The sequence below is a fragment of the Eubalaena glacialis genome, chromosome 1 (genome assembly GCF_028564815.1).
Source record: "Eubalaena glacialis isolate mEubGla1 chromosome 1, mEubGla1.1.hap2.+ XY, whole genome shotgun sequence".
In the NCBI taxonomy this organism is placed as follows: Eukaryota; Metazoa; Chordata; class Mammalia; order Artiodactyla; family Balaenidae; genus Eubalaena; species Eubalaena glacialis.
The window spans coordinates 173,643,714-173,657,655 of record NC_083716.1 but is presented as its reverse complement, the minus strand read 5'-3'; positions in this window follow the sequence as shown (position 1 = coordinate 173,657,655).

Here is a 13,942-nt window from a genome sequence, read left to right as displayed (position 1 = left end):
GCTTGTCTCAATAAAAAACAAATGAAAAGCTGGAGATATTGCACACACTTCCTCCTCCCACCCGTCACAACAGGGTTATGAGAATTGGATCAGACAGGATACCTTGCAATTTTTCTCCTCTGGTAGCTGTTCCACAGCTGGTAACACATTTTCAGCCTTGTTAAAAATTCCTCCAACTGATAAAACGTCTTGGACCTTTTCCTCAAGTACCAATCATCATTACTACCCTCTTTGCCAACAACTTTTCTCCCTTCCCTCCTTTTCTTCCAAATACAGAAGAGATGTGCTTCAACTGTTCCCATGTCCAAGAGCAGTGCCTGTGATTTTGCACATACTTATTTGTCTAACATAGTCTCTTTGAAGTCAGAGGTAGGTTTCTTTTAGAGTACAGACACTCGCACATCAAGAGGTATTCAGGCTTTGCTAATGGGCCTTCACAAACATTTCACATTTTGGATCAACATGTCTGCCAATATGTAAGCTATTTTAAGAATGCTATTTCTGTAAACAGAAGCTTTCTGTCAATTCATGACATGTGTTAAATAAAAGTATGCTAGATAGACTAAAATGTCCACACACTAATATTACATATAGAAGAGCTTTGTATTTATATTTTTTCAGCATTAAGTTCACTAGACTTCAATGGCCATTAACATAAGAAATACTTATTGAGACACTGATTGATGATGAGAACACCCTCCCGCATCAAATCTACAGCAGATGGACCAGAAGGAAAAAGGGTTTACAAAGTAGAAATTTCTTACTCAGTTTTTGTCTATCACAACTGTCTATTCTTTCCTCTTGAGGCAAGGAACATACTGTGCTATGGAAAATAGTAAGATTTCAGTTTAGTTGTGGAGAATTTCTTAGGACAAAAGAGAATATAATGTGGCCTGTACTGCAAGAATTTTATAAATATTGGTGTTAAATTTATAGAAGAGAGAATAAATGTAATTTTATAATATTTGCAGAGAGAATGAAACCCAAATGAACAGTTCATTTTCGGTTTCAGTGAATATATTGCCAGGACTGAAATGACTTTTTGTTGAATATCAAGAGCACAGAATAAACAGAAGAATCATTACTGAATTGGAAAAGTAAGAAATCATTCTTGGAGAGGAAGAAAAAAACATTTCAACCATTCTCCCTTTATGAGTCCAATTTCATATGGCCTTTGGGGGGGTTTTGCTGGGTAACTTGAATTTATTCAATCTTTTGATGGACTTGAATTTTCTCCTGAGGTGTTTTAAATATTTTTTTCATCCTTAAGTAGCCATGCAAGGAAGAAGTTTTACTGGTGGGAAAAGTAAGGCATAAATATTTCAAGTAGCCACTTTCTTAGCTTAGACTAGTGCTCTTTTCACTCAAACACTCTGGCTTTTTATTATTTAACTGCAGAAATGTATTTGACAAGTGGTAGCCCTTAGTAACTACTATAAGGAATTAAAGTCTTTCCTTTTATATGTTCGATAAATGGATAGTGTTTAAGGGGATGTTTCCTGTTCCTAAATGCACTGTGCGAAAGTGGACAGCTATAACTAAATATAAAAATAATAGCATTTTTTTACCCCTCAAAGGTTTAAGCTTCAGTGAGCCAAACCATATCACAAACACCAGTGAAATAAACAGTTTAGAGATTAAAGACAAATCACTAACAGAGTAGATCTGCAAGTCAAGCACATAACGGGAAAAAGTCTGGTTTGCCATACGGACCTGCATTTCATATCTGATCAAGTAGTTAACCAAATTATACACAGATATTTTGAGCTTTGCTTTTAAATAGTACTTTATCACCTGATTACTGTGTTGCTTTTCTTCTTATCAAAAACAGAATGATTTGAATAACTCAAGCTCAGCATGGTAGCCAGGCTTCCGGTGGTTTGGGTAGACACTGTCACAGGAGATGCAGAGGCTGTGGGTCATGAACGGAATCACTCAGTGAGAACCACATGGCTTAAGGGTAGAGAGAAAAGATAGCACACAGCTTGGGTTGGCTATAGAATAACATGATAGACAAAGATGCAGGAAAGGGGTGGGCATATAAGGATTGTTCACAGGTATTATGAAAAGTATGGTTGAGGTGAGTGCTAAAAAGCAGTCCTAACTCCCTGATTCTCTTACTACATAGACCAGTACCATGGGTCATTTTCAAAAAAGCTTTACAGAAGTCACTAAGCAACTTCCTCTGCTCCTGGGAGTATATGTATACTATATAAAATTGACACTCCTATTAAAAATATATTTTTAGGGAAGAAGTCCATTGATCCCATCATTTAACAAGGAGGAAATTTCCAGATAAAATAATAGTTTGTGAGCTCTCTAAGACAAGAAATAGGACCTAACTATAACCTTTTGTCCTTGGATAAGGATGAATAAAAAATGATATTAGGTTTGAAAAAGTATCACATGCAGAGTAATTCCATAATATGGGACAAATAGGAGACTAGAAAGATGGCTTAAAATGCAAATTTAACCTTTTTCCTATTCTTATAGATCTCAATTTAGTTATATTCCCTTAAATTCTAATGTGTCAAAACTAAATGGTGACAATAGAACCTGATTTTGCTCATTAGTACAACTATTAGTTCTATTATACATCCCTTTTCTTTACTTGTAAATAACTGGGACTCCTTCCAGAGAATAGTCTGCTAATAAATTATGTTTTGTTCATTTTTTAAAAAAATGTCAGCTTCCCAACATTTATCCTGGTCTAATGCATTTAAATGTTGTTCAGATAGAAAGCCTAAAGTAAGATACTTAATGAAAAGCATGTTCAGCTGCAACCATATCCTGTTTCTCCTAGCCTTTACTTATGAGGAGTTTGATACCATTTAGAACAAGTGATCTTAAAGGTACACCTCTATCAATAGAGATCAACAGTTAAACGGACTATTTTTATTGCTGTTTCTGTCACCTTCACAGACCATGCACTGCTTTGTTTGGGGATTTTTTTCTGGTACCAGAGTGATTTATTGAAGAAAGTGGCAAAGAACCAAAATTTTGTATTTGTTGAAAAATAATGCAGTTGGAAGGAAGAAACAAAAACTCCCATTTTCCAATTCTCATATCCCATATGAATTGATTAATAGGCAAAATATTTTGCTTTTTTTTTCCTTTGCACATGTCTTCTCTCCCTCTCTCTCTCTCTCTCTCTTTTTCTCCCCCAAAGCTCCTGACACATCATTTTACTGCAAGTTTGTGCTGTACTTTACATCTGTTAGACAAGTTTCTAGATTATAGGCGGCAGCCTGGGAGTGTGTAAATGTGCCTAGTTACTATTACTTTGAATGTATAGATATGTTCTCTGTCACTGGGCATTATAACACTATCATCAGTCACTTCAGAGTATTCTTTTCAGCAATCTATGCCTTACTAGAAGATTACTATAAGGATGATCATGCCAAGATGAATATCATTATAGGTCGTCACATGTATAGCTCCCTTTGGAGATGGAAAGATTTATTGGGGGGCTAAAGAACATTAGATAACTGAGTGTTTGCAAAATTAATTTTCACATTCACAATAGATTAATAGGTAAAATAGACACTTTCACAAACATGCTGTTACTTTTTTTTTTATTTTGGTGCTTATTTATTTGTTGACTTATAATTGGCACGTAACATTGTGAAAGTTTAAAGTGTACAACGTGTTGGTTTGATATATTTATATATTGTAATATGATTACCACTGTCATGCTGTTACTTTTTAAGTAAACAAGAGAGAGCTGATGATTTGGCTGATTGGGGTGAATTTATATATATTCATGTAAATTTCTTGTATGTATATGTGTGCATGTATATTTAAGCCATGATGAAAATAAACCTCAAGCTGGTCATCTGTACTGTTCTGTGCTTTCAGATAACTCTTCATTAGCAATTATAAATTTAAATACTTTTCAGGTCCGGGCTGGCAATATATTTGTATGAGCAGGTATAAGACAGTAGAAACTGTGACAATGGCAGTGAATGAATAGTGTATACCCAAGCGTGTTAAAATTCAATCTCTTAAAACTCACCATGCTGGCTAAATAAAATAACTAAGGGTCGTCATATATGCTACTTTATAATAATTTTTCCCCCTTAACTTTTAAACCTTCCTGTGGTTCCTATTTTCTTTTTACATTGTTAGTAGCTTTAAAAAAATCTGTATTAATAACTTATACTTGTATAGTATTTATTCTTAAAACACCTTACTGATATACAAAACTGTTCCGGCTGAAAAAAGGGAAAAACAGGCCAATTTTAATAAGAATATTAACTCTTTCTGACTATATGGACTCCATTTAGTGAACTGGAAATTAACTGAATAAGAAGTCAGCTTCCATTTTCTTTACACCGCTAAACATAACATCAAACTTTAATAAATGTGGGCTCAGATAGTGAGAGAATTAAATGCAAGGCCCTAAAGGCAGAGGTTTCTAGGAATGCGCTTATAATAGAGTTTCACCTGGGATTCAATTAAATATTTAGTGAGAGTGGCTGAAAGAAAGGTTCTGTGCTGAAAGCTGTGGGGAAGACAGAGATGAATACGACACAGTTTTTGTCCTCTAGAATGTCATGATCGATGGCAGCTAACACATTTCACTTAGAGTGTGGGGTGTATGTGGTGGGGACGAGCCCCCTCCTCTTTCTCCTCCAGCCCCTACAAAACTGTTTATATTTGCACAATCCTATCACCCTTTCCCCGTTTTGTAGGATGAAGCATCCTTTTTCCTGTTCAAGGCCAATACCTCTGCATGTGCCCTTGATCCCATCTTCTCCCTCTCTCTTCTCAGGAATTGTACTATAAATCAGTGGTCAAGTTTTTTCTGTAATAAACCAGATAATAAATATTTTTGGCTTTTGCAAGACATACGGTCTCTGTCACAACTATTCAACTCTGTTGCTGCAATGCAAAAGCAGCTGTAGACAGTATGTAAACAAATCGATGTGTCTGTGTTCCAATAAAATTTTATATATGGGCGCTGAAATGTGAATTTCCTGAAATTGTTATGGGTCATGAAATGTTCTTTTTATTTTTTCAATCGTTAAAAAACGTTAAACCGTTATTTGAGGGTCATACAAAAAGAAGTAGTAGGTCACATTTGGCTCTCAGCCATAGTTTGCTAACCTTTGCTATGAATAATTGCCATTTTTCCATATCTTCAGCCGTTCCTTTTCTACTTTCTTCCCTTTAGCCTATAATCACACTAAGGAAAATATAAAAAATATTTAACAATGACTCTGGACACTGACTGATGACTCTAGATTCTGAATAGATCGGAATAGATTCCACCATGGAATCAGAATAGATAAATCTGCCTATCAGATCTAGTAGGAGCCATAAGCAACTAGTGAATAATTTCAATGTGTATAGGATAAATACCAACCCCAAACACACCTTCTCATTTCATTTGAAAAATGAAACAAAGCACTTTTTGCACTGCCATCTTGATATTACTCCACTTCTCTCTTTATATCCAATAATTTGGAAAATTATTGTAATTTGTCATCTCTCATCTATTCTTCCATAAGGCATCTGCTTCCATCATTCCTTTAGAACTGACCTTTCCAGAAGAAACTTTCCCTTTAAAATTTTTCAGCCCTTTTTAAGTGTTCTATTTCTGTCACTTGCATCAAACTCCCCTAGGCATCTTCCACTTTTCCGACTTTTGATTCTTGGTTGCCATGGCAGGGTCCTCTTCATCCAGCCCTCTTTCCGGCAGCCATTCCCACCTGGTGCTCCCCAGCACTCTCCACCTACTGCTCCCTGTTCCCTGTTCTTGCCTTGGCAGTCTGATCCATTCTCAGGGTTTGATTTTCACTTTTATGCAGATGACCTCTATGTCTGCATCTCCAGCCTTGACCTCTCTTTAGACTTCAGACTCATTTCGTCACTTGGATTTCCCTGAGGCATCTCAAAGTCACTGTGTCAGACAATGAACCTGAAGTCATCCCCACCAGACCTGCTTCTCTCGCATGTTCCATATCTTAGTCCAGCAACACCATCCCTGTTGCAGAAGCCAAGAAACTTGGAGTCACTCTCAGTGCTTTCCTGCCCTTACTTCTAATTCCACTTAATTAAGCCCTGACTCCTCCGCCAAATATTTCTTAGTTCTGCCCATTTGGCCGCATCCCTACTACTGCTGTCTTTGCCCAAGCTTTTTCACTGAGCTGGACCACTGTGCTGGTCTAGTCCCTGGTCTCCCTCTTTACACCTGGCATTGGGTGGGCAATTGACAGAAGCGTAATCAAGGAACCCCACCTCCCCTGCTAAACTCCTGCATGACTCACTATCAGGATACTTAGCATGGTCCCAAGAGCCTCCACCATATGGACTCTTCTTCCTGCCTCAGTCTTACCTTCTATCAAATCCTATATGGTTTTATTTTCCATCCCACTAATAGGGCACTGAACATAAAATGCAACTATATACCTCCATGTATTTGCAATGCTATTTCTATCACCTAAAATACCGCTACTTTTCTTCTCTGGCTATTCCTACTCATCTGTTAAGATTCAGCTTCTGGGCATGGGGTGCGAGGGCGAAGCTGGGGCAAAGTGAGAGTAGCATCGACATATATACACTACCGAATGTAAAATAGTTAGCTAGTGGGAAGCAGCAGCATAGCACAGGGAGATGAGCTCGGTGCTTTGCGATGACCTAGAGGGGTGGGATAGGGAGGATGGGAGGGAGGCTCAAGAGGCAAGGGATATGGGGACATGTGTATGCATATGGCTGATTCGCTTTGTTGTGCAACAGAAACTAACACAGTATTGTGAAGCAATTATAATCCAATAAAGATCTATTAAAAAGTTAAAAATAAATAAATAAATGAATTTAATTAGAATGAAAAAAAAAAAAGATTCAGCCTCTGAATTCATAAAACTGCTCTAAGAGCCTTTCCTCATTGTTTCCATTTTATTTTCCAATTTGTATTGAAAGTACAACTTCTCTCCTGTAACTATCCCAGCTTCACCAATAATAAGTAAGCAAGGTATGATTAGTCATTGCCACTCCAGCTCCTACTCCAGCATCTGGTAAACAGGTCTAGGTGAAGAGTACTTGGCAAGGCATGGGACTCAGAGTGCCTGGGTTCTGGACTCAGCAGTACAGCTTACTTGCTCTATGGTTTTGGTCTTACACTTTCTAAGTGTCCTATTTAAAACGGAAACGATTCATGAAAAAATACTTTTGGGACATCGACTATGTTTCAGGCATTTTTCTAGGCACAGAAAAAATTCTCACCTTCGAGGAACTTTCATTCTAGTGGACACAGGAGAAGAAGGGGAGAAAGAAAATAAATAGGTAACAAGAAAATAACTAAATAAAATATACACTGTATCATGTGGTAAGTGCACAAGGCATAGGGAGTGAAGTGTTAGGATGGAGGAGGAGGTTGGCAAATTTTAGAGAGTGATTAGGAAAAGCCTCACTGAGAAGTGATATTTGAGCAAAGACCTGAAGGAGGTGAGGAAGTGAGCTACGAGAGTATCTGCAGTGAAGAGAATTCCAGAAAAAAAAGAAATGGCAAACACAAAGGATCTGGCCCGTTCCAGAAATAACAAGGAGGTGAGAATGTTGGAAAAGAGTGAGCAAGGGAGGGAGAGAAGAGGAGACGAGGGCAGAGACATGGGTGAGATGATTGAGGCGTAAGAAGAGCAGCAGATAGTCCTGTCATTTGTAGCCCTTTGTAAGGACTTTGAGTGAAACAGAAAGTCACTGGAGAGTCTTGAGCAGAAAAGTGAACAATACAAATAAGGTTAAAGATGACTCTGGCTGCTGTGTTGAAAATACACTGTGTGAGAGTAAGGGTAGAAAGAGGGGCCAGTTAGGAAGCTGTTAACAATAAACCAGGGGCTTCCCTGGTGGCGCAGTGGTTGAGAATCTGCCTGCTAATGCAGCGGACACGGGTTCGAGCCCTGGTCTGGGAAGATCCCACATGCCGCGGAGCAACTGAGCCCGTGAGCCACAACTACTGAGCCTGCACGTCTGGAGCCTGTGCTCCGCAACAAGAGAGGCCACGATAGTGAGAGGCCCGCGCACGGCGATGAAGAGTGGCCCCCGCTCGCCGCAACTAGAGAAAGCCCTCGCACAGAAACGAAGACCCAACACAGCCAAATATAAATAAATAAATAAATAAATTTATTTTAAAAACACAAAAAAATAAAACAATAAACCAGATGAAAAATGATGGGGACTTGAATCAGGTGAAGGTGATAAGACATGGTTTATTCTGAATATATTTTGGAGTAGAGTCAAAAAAGACTTGCTTGATTTGGGATTAGGGAAAAGAGAGGAGACAACCTTGACTCCAAGGATTCTCATCTGTGCAATTATAAGGGGGGCGTTAGTGCTTTATGCCGGGAAAGCCTGCAAAAGTTTTCCAAGGGATAAATAAGAATAGGAGTTTAGGTTAGGTCAGATTAACTTTGAGATGTCTATTATATATTTAAGTGGAGAAGTCAAATAGGTAGTTCTACCTATCTATCTATCTATATGTATGAGTTGAAATTTATGGAAGGACTTTAAGCTAAAGCTAAACATTTTCCAGTGAACAAATAATATGCAAAGCCTCTAGATTGCAGATAAAGGAGAGAGGGAGTCTGAGGACTAAGTCCTGGGCACCCCAATGTTTAGTGACTGGGGAAACGAGGAATAACCAACAAAGGAAACTGAGAAGAGCCAGCAAACATGGCAAGAGGAAAACGAGGAGTGTAGTTTCTTGGCAGCAAAGTAAAGAAAGTTTAAAAAATAAATAAAATAAAATAGGGCGGTGCACAGGAAGGAGTAATCAACTCTCTCCAAAGCTAGTGATGGGTCAGGTAAGCGGAAGGCTGAGAATTTACAATCATATTTAGAAACTCAAAGGGCACTACTGTGACCTTGATGAGCAGCTTTGATGAAGTGGTAGGGGCAATGCCAGACCACAGAGTGTAAATAGCTCTTTCAAGGAGTTTTGCTAAGTGAGTGGATAGAAATGAGGCATAGATGAAAGGTGATGTGGGAGAAAAGAGACTTCACTTTTAAAGAAAAAAAAGCGTACTTACAAGCTGATAGAAATGATATAGTAGAGGGAGATATTGATGACATAGGAGAGAAGAGTAAATACCAGAGCAGTATCTTTGGATAGGCAACAAAGAATGAGATCCTGTGTACAAGTTGAGTTTCTGGCCTTGATAGCAACACAGTTCATCCATAGTGACAAATAGAAGGTTGAGATATGGAGGAGAGCCTACAACATTTCTCTTCTGCTTCTATTTTCTCAGTGAAATAGTGAACAAGATCATAAGCTGATCACAAAGATGGGGGGAGGAGGGGTTGGAGTTTTGTTATAAGAAGAAAAAGAATGTCTTCTGGATGGGAAGGGACTTAGTGGACCTGGAAAATAAGATAGGATTAGTGACCACCACCTAGACTCAGTTGAAATTAGTGGTTATGAATTTAAATGGAAATAAATCAGTATAGTTGTACATTTTTCTTCAGTCCTGTTCAGCTGGAAATGGGTCTGAAATAGGCAATGTAAGGTTGAACCTGAGGTGGGGTCATGACAGGAATGTATTACTATAAAGCAGGAGAGATGGGCAAAGGGAGTTGAGGGTAAATTTCAGGGAGTGGTTACAATGATGGGCCATGGAATCTAGTTTATTTTGGGAAGAAAGGAAGAGATGAGTGGAAAGGTGGTGGGATCCATGCATGGTAGGTCCCAATGGGGTTGAAGGATTATAAGAATCATATTACTAGGGGGAGGAAGCAAGTAAGATAGGAGGTAGTTAGAGAATGGAGATCATGGAAGGGTTACAATTATTGGTTATGAACAGTTGTATGGTATGTACACAGGAGGAAAGTAAAAGATAAAGCTATTGGAGAAGGTAGTCAGAAACCTACCACTGAAAGGCTTATTTACATGGATATTGATATAACCAAGAATTAGGTTATGACGGTATGATGTTAGGGAGAGTAACAGTAAGACAAAAGCTAAAATTTTCAGGGAAGGAGGGGGTGATATGGGGGTTGTAGATGGCTGTGTACAGAGATAATGATAATTTGTACCTTTCAGGTTACTGAGGATTAAAGAAGATATGAGTGTACTAGTCCATGGTGAACTCAATAAATATTAACTTTTATTATCCTACCAAGTCCATAGCTGACAACTATGTTGCAAACACCAAAGCATATCTCACCTTAACACTGGCTGATGCAGGATGAGTATTATGCTAGAACAGATGCTTGGTTTTCTGTCCAGATTACCGTTGGAGACGGCTGCAGGAGTCTGAAGGGAATGGGCTTAAGGGCACCAGGAAGTAGAATTCCTGTGATGAGACGATTTTGGTATATAATACACTGATATTAATCAGAAATTCCATAAAATCATGATTTACCTATTTGAAGAAAAACTGGTAGCTTTTTTCTCTTTTAATTAAATTTCCATTTGAGCTGCTCTGCCCAACATGCTTATAAATGAAAAATGTAGGGCAAGAGAATCGGTCAGAGATTTTGTCAGAACAAAATCTGGCCTTCCCAGCAATGTGAGTTCTCAGTATTCTGGAGGATAGTGTTCTTCATAAAGTCTTCACAAATCAAGGACGTAGGCTCTCTTGTTTTTTATCATTATGTCATGAGAATAGGCTAGATTCTTCATTGAAAATAAATGGGAATGCTTTTCCACACTTTTTCTATTTATTGAATTTCTGTATTTCTTTGGCAACTCTTAAAAAGCCCTCTGAAGATTTCTTTCCATGTATCTGTCTCATTTGAGAACAGGTTGACATTATAGCTTAAACTTGGAGTTCTGAGCTGTTCTTTTTGGAATAATCTACATATTTTTGTTTTGTTACCAGATCCAGAGTGGTGACCCAATATTTTACGATATACCCATAAAGTTTGCAAATCAGTGAACATTATTTTTACTTTGTTATGAAGAGCTACTGTTTAGATTTCTCTGGGAATACAATTTTGTCCTGCTCCCAGCTTTCTATTTTAGCAATGAACAATGAGAATTAGAAAGAAATCGTTATTATCAAGATCTGCAGGGGCTTTTGAAACTGACTTCTGCCATTGCTGGATACACATGAGAGTTTTTAATGTGTAATTTCTCTATCTCCACTTGTAATTTAGCACTCAGGGATAACAGAGAAAGAGAAAGCTGAGTGGTAGAGAGACAAACAGCAGGAGTTCCCATCATTCACTTGGGTATTGGGGGAGACTAAAAGATTTGGGGGGAAATAGATAAAGCATTATGGAAATAAGGTGTGAAGGATCCTTCATTTTCTCTTAGTAGGAACTTTTTAAATGTCTGTTTCAACATCTTTTTACAGAGTTCACACTTGGGTAGGGAGAACACATAACAGTGTGCCTGTCCTAGGGTTCTGAGTGGAGATGAAATGATTAGGGGTATTAGCCTGATTTAGCGAGTGTGAAACAGGAGCTTCAACACTCTGTGGGGGAATGACCTTGGAATTACATTTAAAACTCAGGCAGATTTGGAATCAAAGAATGAGAACACAGGAAGGGACTGTGAAAGCTGTCTAGCTCTGGAAGCAGATGATAGAAAAAGGTAAGAGAAGGTGGATCTGAAAGAGCAACTTCAGAGGTTAAAAAAAAAAAAGTCTTCTTCAGGAGGCGAGGTGGAGAAAGTGAGATTATGTGATAAAACTAAAAATGCAGAGAAACTATGTTTGAGGAAAAGCTGACCACTGTCATTTTATCAAATAGCTGTTCTTGTCAGAGGCCTGAATCCAGTGCAGAGAGACTGATGAGAAAACATTATTCACCTCTGGAGTGATGGTGCCTCCTAAGACATAGCTGGTGAACATGCGCTGGAGACGGAGAGAGAAAGTAGGACAGCGAGGAATGCGGAAGATTCAGAATAGTTGGGCCAAACTTCTCCAGTGAAAATGTATCTACATTAGCCTAAATATAGAAACTTAAAGGATTTGTGCCCTGACAGAGTTCTAGAAAGCAAAGATGGATGAATCTTCATTTCTACTCAGCAAATGAAGCCTTTTTTGGCTTGCTCTGTTGTCAACAGGAAAGATGTAAACACATTTTAGTTCGCATTTATGTGAAACATAAAGCAAGTTAGAAAAGCTAGAATATATTTGTCCCAGGAAGACAATGACTTTTAGCTAATTCTAAACCATTGGTACTTAATTGAGCTGTTAATACCATTCCCACTCTATTCAAAATAAATTGTCCACTCTGTTCCCCTTGATTTTTCTTTTTCCCACAGGATCACATCATAATTCATCCACAGGCTCACTGATGTATTGAACTGCCCTCTAAAGTAAGGCCTTACTTACAATAATATTCTACAATATCAAAGGCACATTTTGCCTTCTTTCATATTGATATTTTTACATTGAAAAAGTGACAACCATTTCTGGTACTTCCCCGATTTAATAGGGCTCTGAGATGAAGACTTCATAAAAATGCAGTGTCTATTAGCTCAGATTATAAATAGAATCATCTTCACAATATGAAACACCAGCTCAAAATTATTCCTTCAGGCAATCTCAATATAACTAAGAGCAGATTAAGTAGCCAGATTCAAAGAATTCAAGAATTCAAAAGAAGTTTCCCTTAAGTAAGCCATAAAATTCTTTACTACTATATATACACAGTGTGTATATATATATATATATCCTCAGTAAAATATATATATACATATATATAACCTCAGTAAAACAATTACCAAAACAAGTTGAAAGGATAGGAAAGTAAGTAGTGGGAAAATATTTTTAAAAGCTAATTCCCTTTTTATTTAGACTGGAATAGAAATTCCTAAAGGAGTAGTTTTGAAAAAAGCCATGAATACGGGTTGTATTAATTTTTGACATAATTCTGTCTAAACCTTCTATTTAAAGACTATCCTGTCCACAGTAGATTCTTCACAGGAATATTGAGATACCATGATTAAATATGCTACTTTAATGTCACGTAAAAAAAAAATGACGCTACTAGTAGGTTTTATGTGCTTGCTCATGTTTACACTTTTCAATTTTTAGGACGTAATGATTTCCAAACAATTTAGATGCCCTGTGCTTGAAAATAATAAATGTTATGACCTAGTGAAGCTCTTATGTTTTATGTCACAACACTTAAAGTCTTGTTTGCCATCTTTGTGGTAAGTCAAAGACTTTTGGTTATAAATAAATGATGTGAAAATAACATTAGTTCCTGTATAAATCTAGTTATAAGATAAATATAGTTATATGGAATAGTTTGGATAATTCAAATTCAAACGTATTTATTGGGCACTTTGCCATGTGTCAGGCAGTAATGTCACTTAATCCTCAGAGTACCTTGAAGGGTATGCGTTACTAATCCCAGTTTACATCTGAGGAGGAGTGAAGTAGTTCTTAATGTCAGACTATTAATAAATGGCAGAAATGGGACTCCAACCACATCTTCATACCCCATGGCTATGTTTTATCCATGATACTTCAGGAAAAGCAAAATTCTGTGATTAATTAATACCAGTGCATATTTTGAGGGAATTTTCACTTCATTATTGCTTAAGTAGGCTTTCTCCATGGGTCTGAACACCAAAATAATAAGGCAATTGTTGAGGACATAATTTAGCAAACCAAAAAGTTAGCTTGTGCAGGAGCAGGGTTGAGCAGAAAGTTTTGAGTTCCACATTACACTTTTCTAGGTATTTGTGTGCTTTATCATGAGTGTGCATTATTTTCACAATAAAAACAAAATAAATTACGATTTAAAATACTTTAAATTGCTTAAAAACAATGTGTACTATCATCTTTTATCACTTTCGTAAAATGGTATGCTACAAAATAAAGTGTATCTATCCACCCAAATGTTGATAAGTGGGTTCCTCTGGGTTGTTATTGTAACAGGTTTTAACATTTTTCTTAATTGTGTTCTTAATAGTTTTTTTAAAATGGTTTTCTGCACACCTGGATCTTGTTTTTCTTATCATTATCATGACTTACTTTTATAG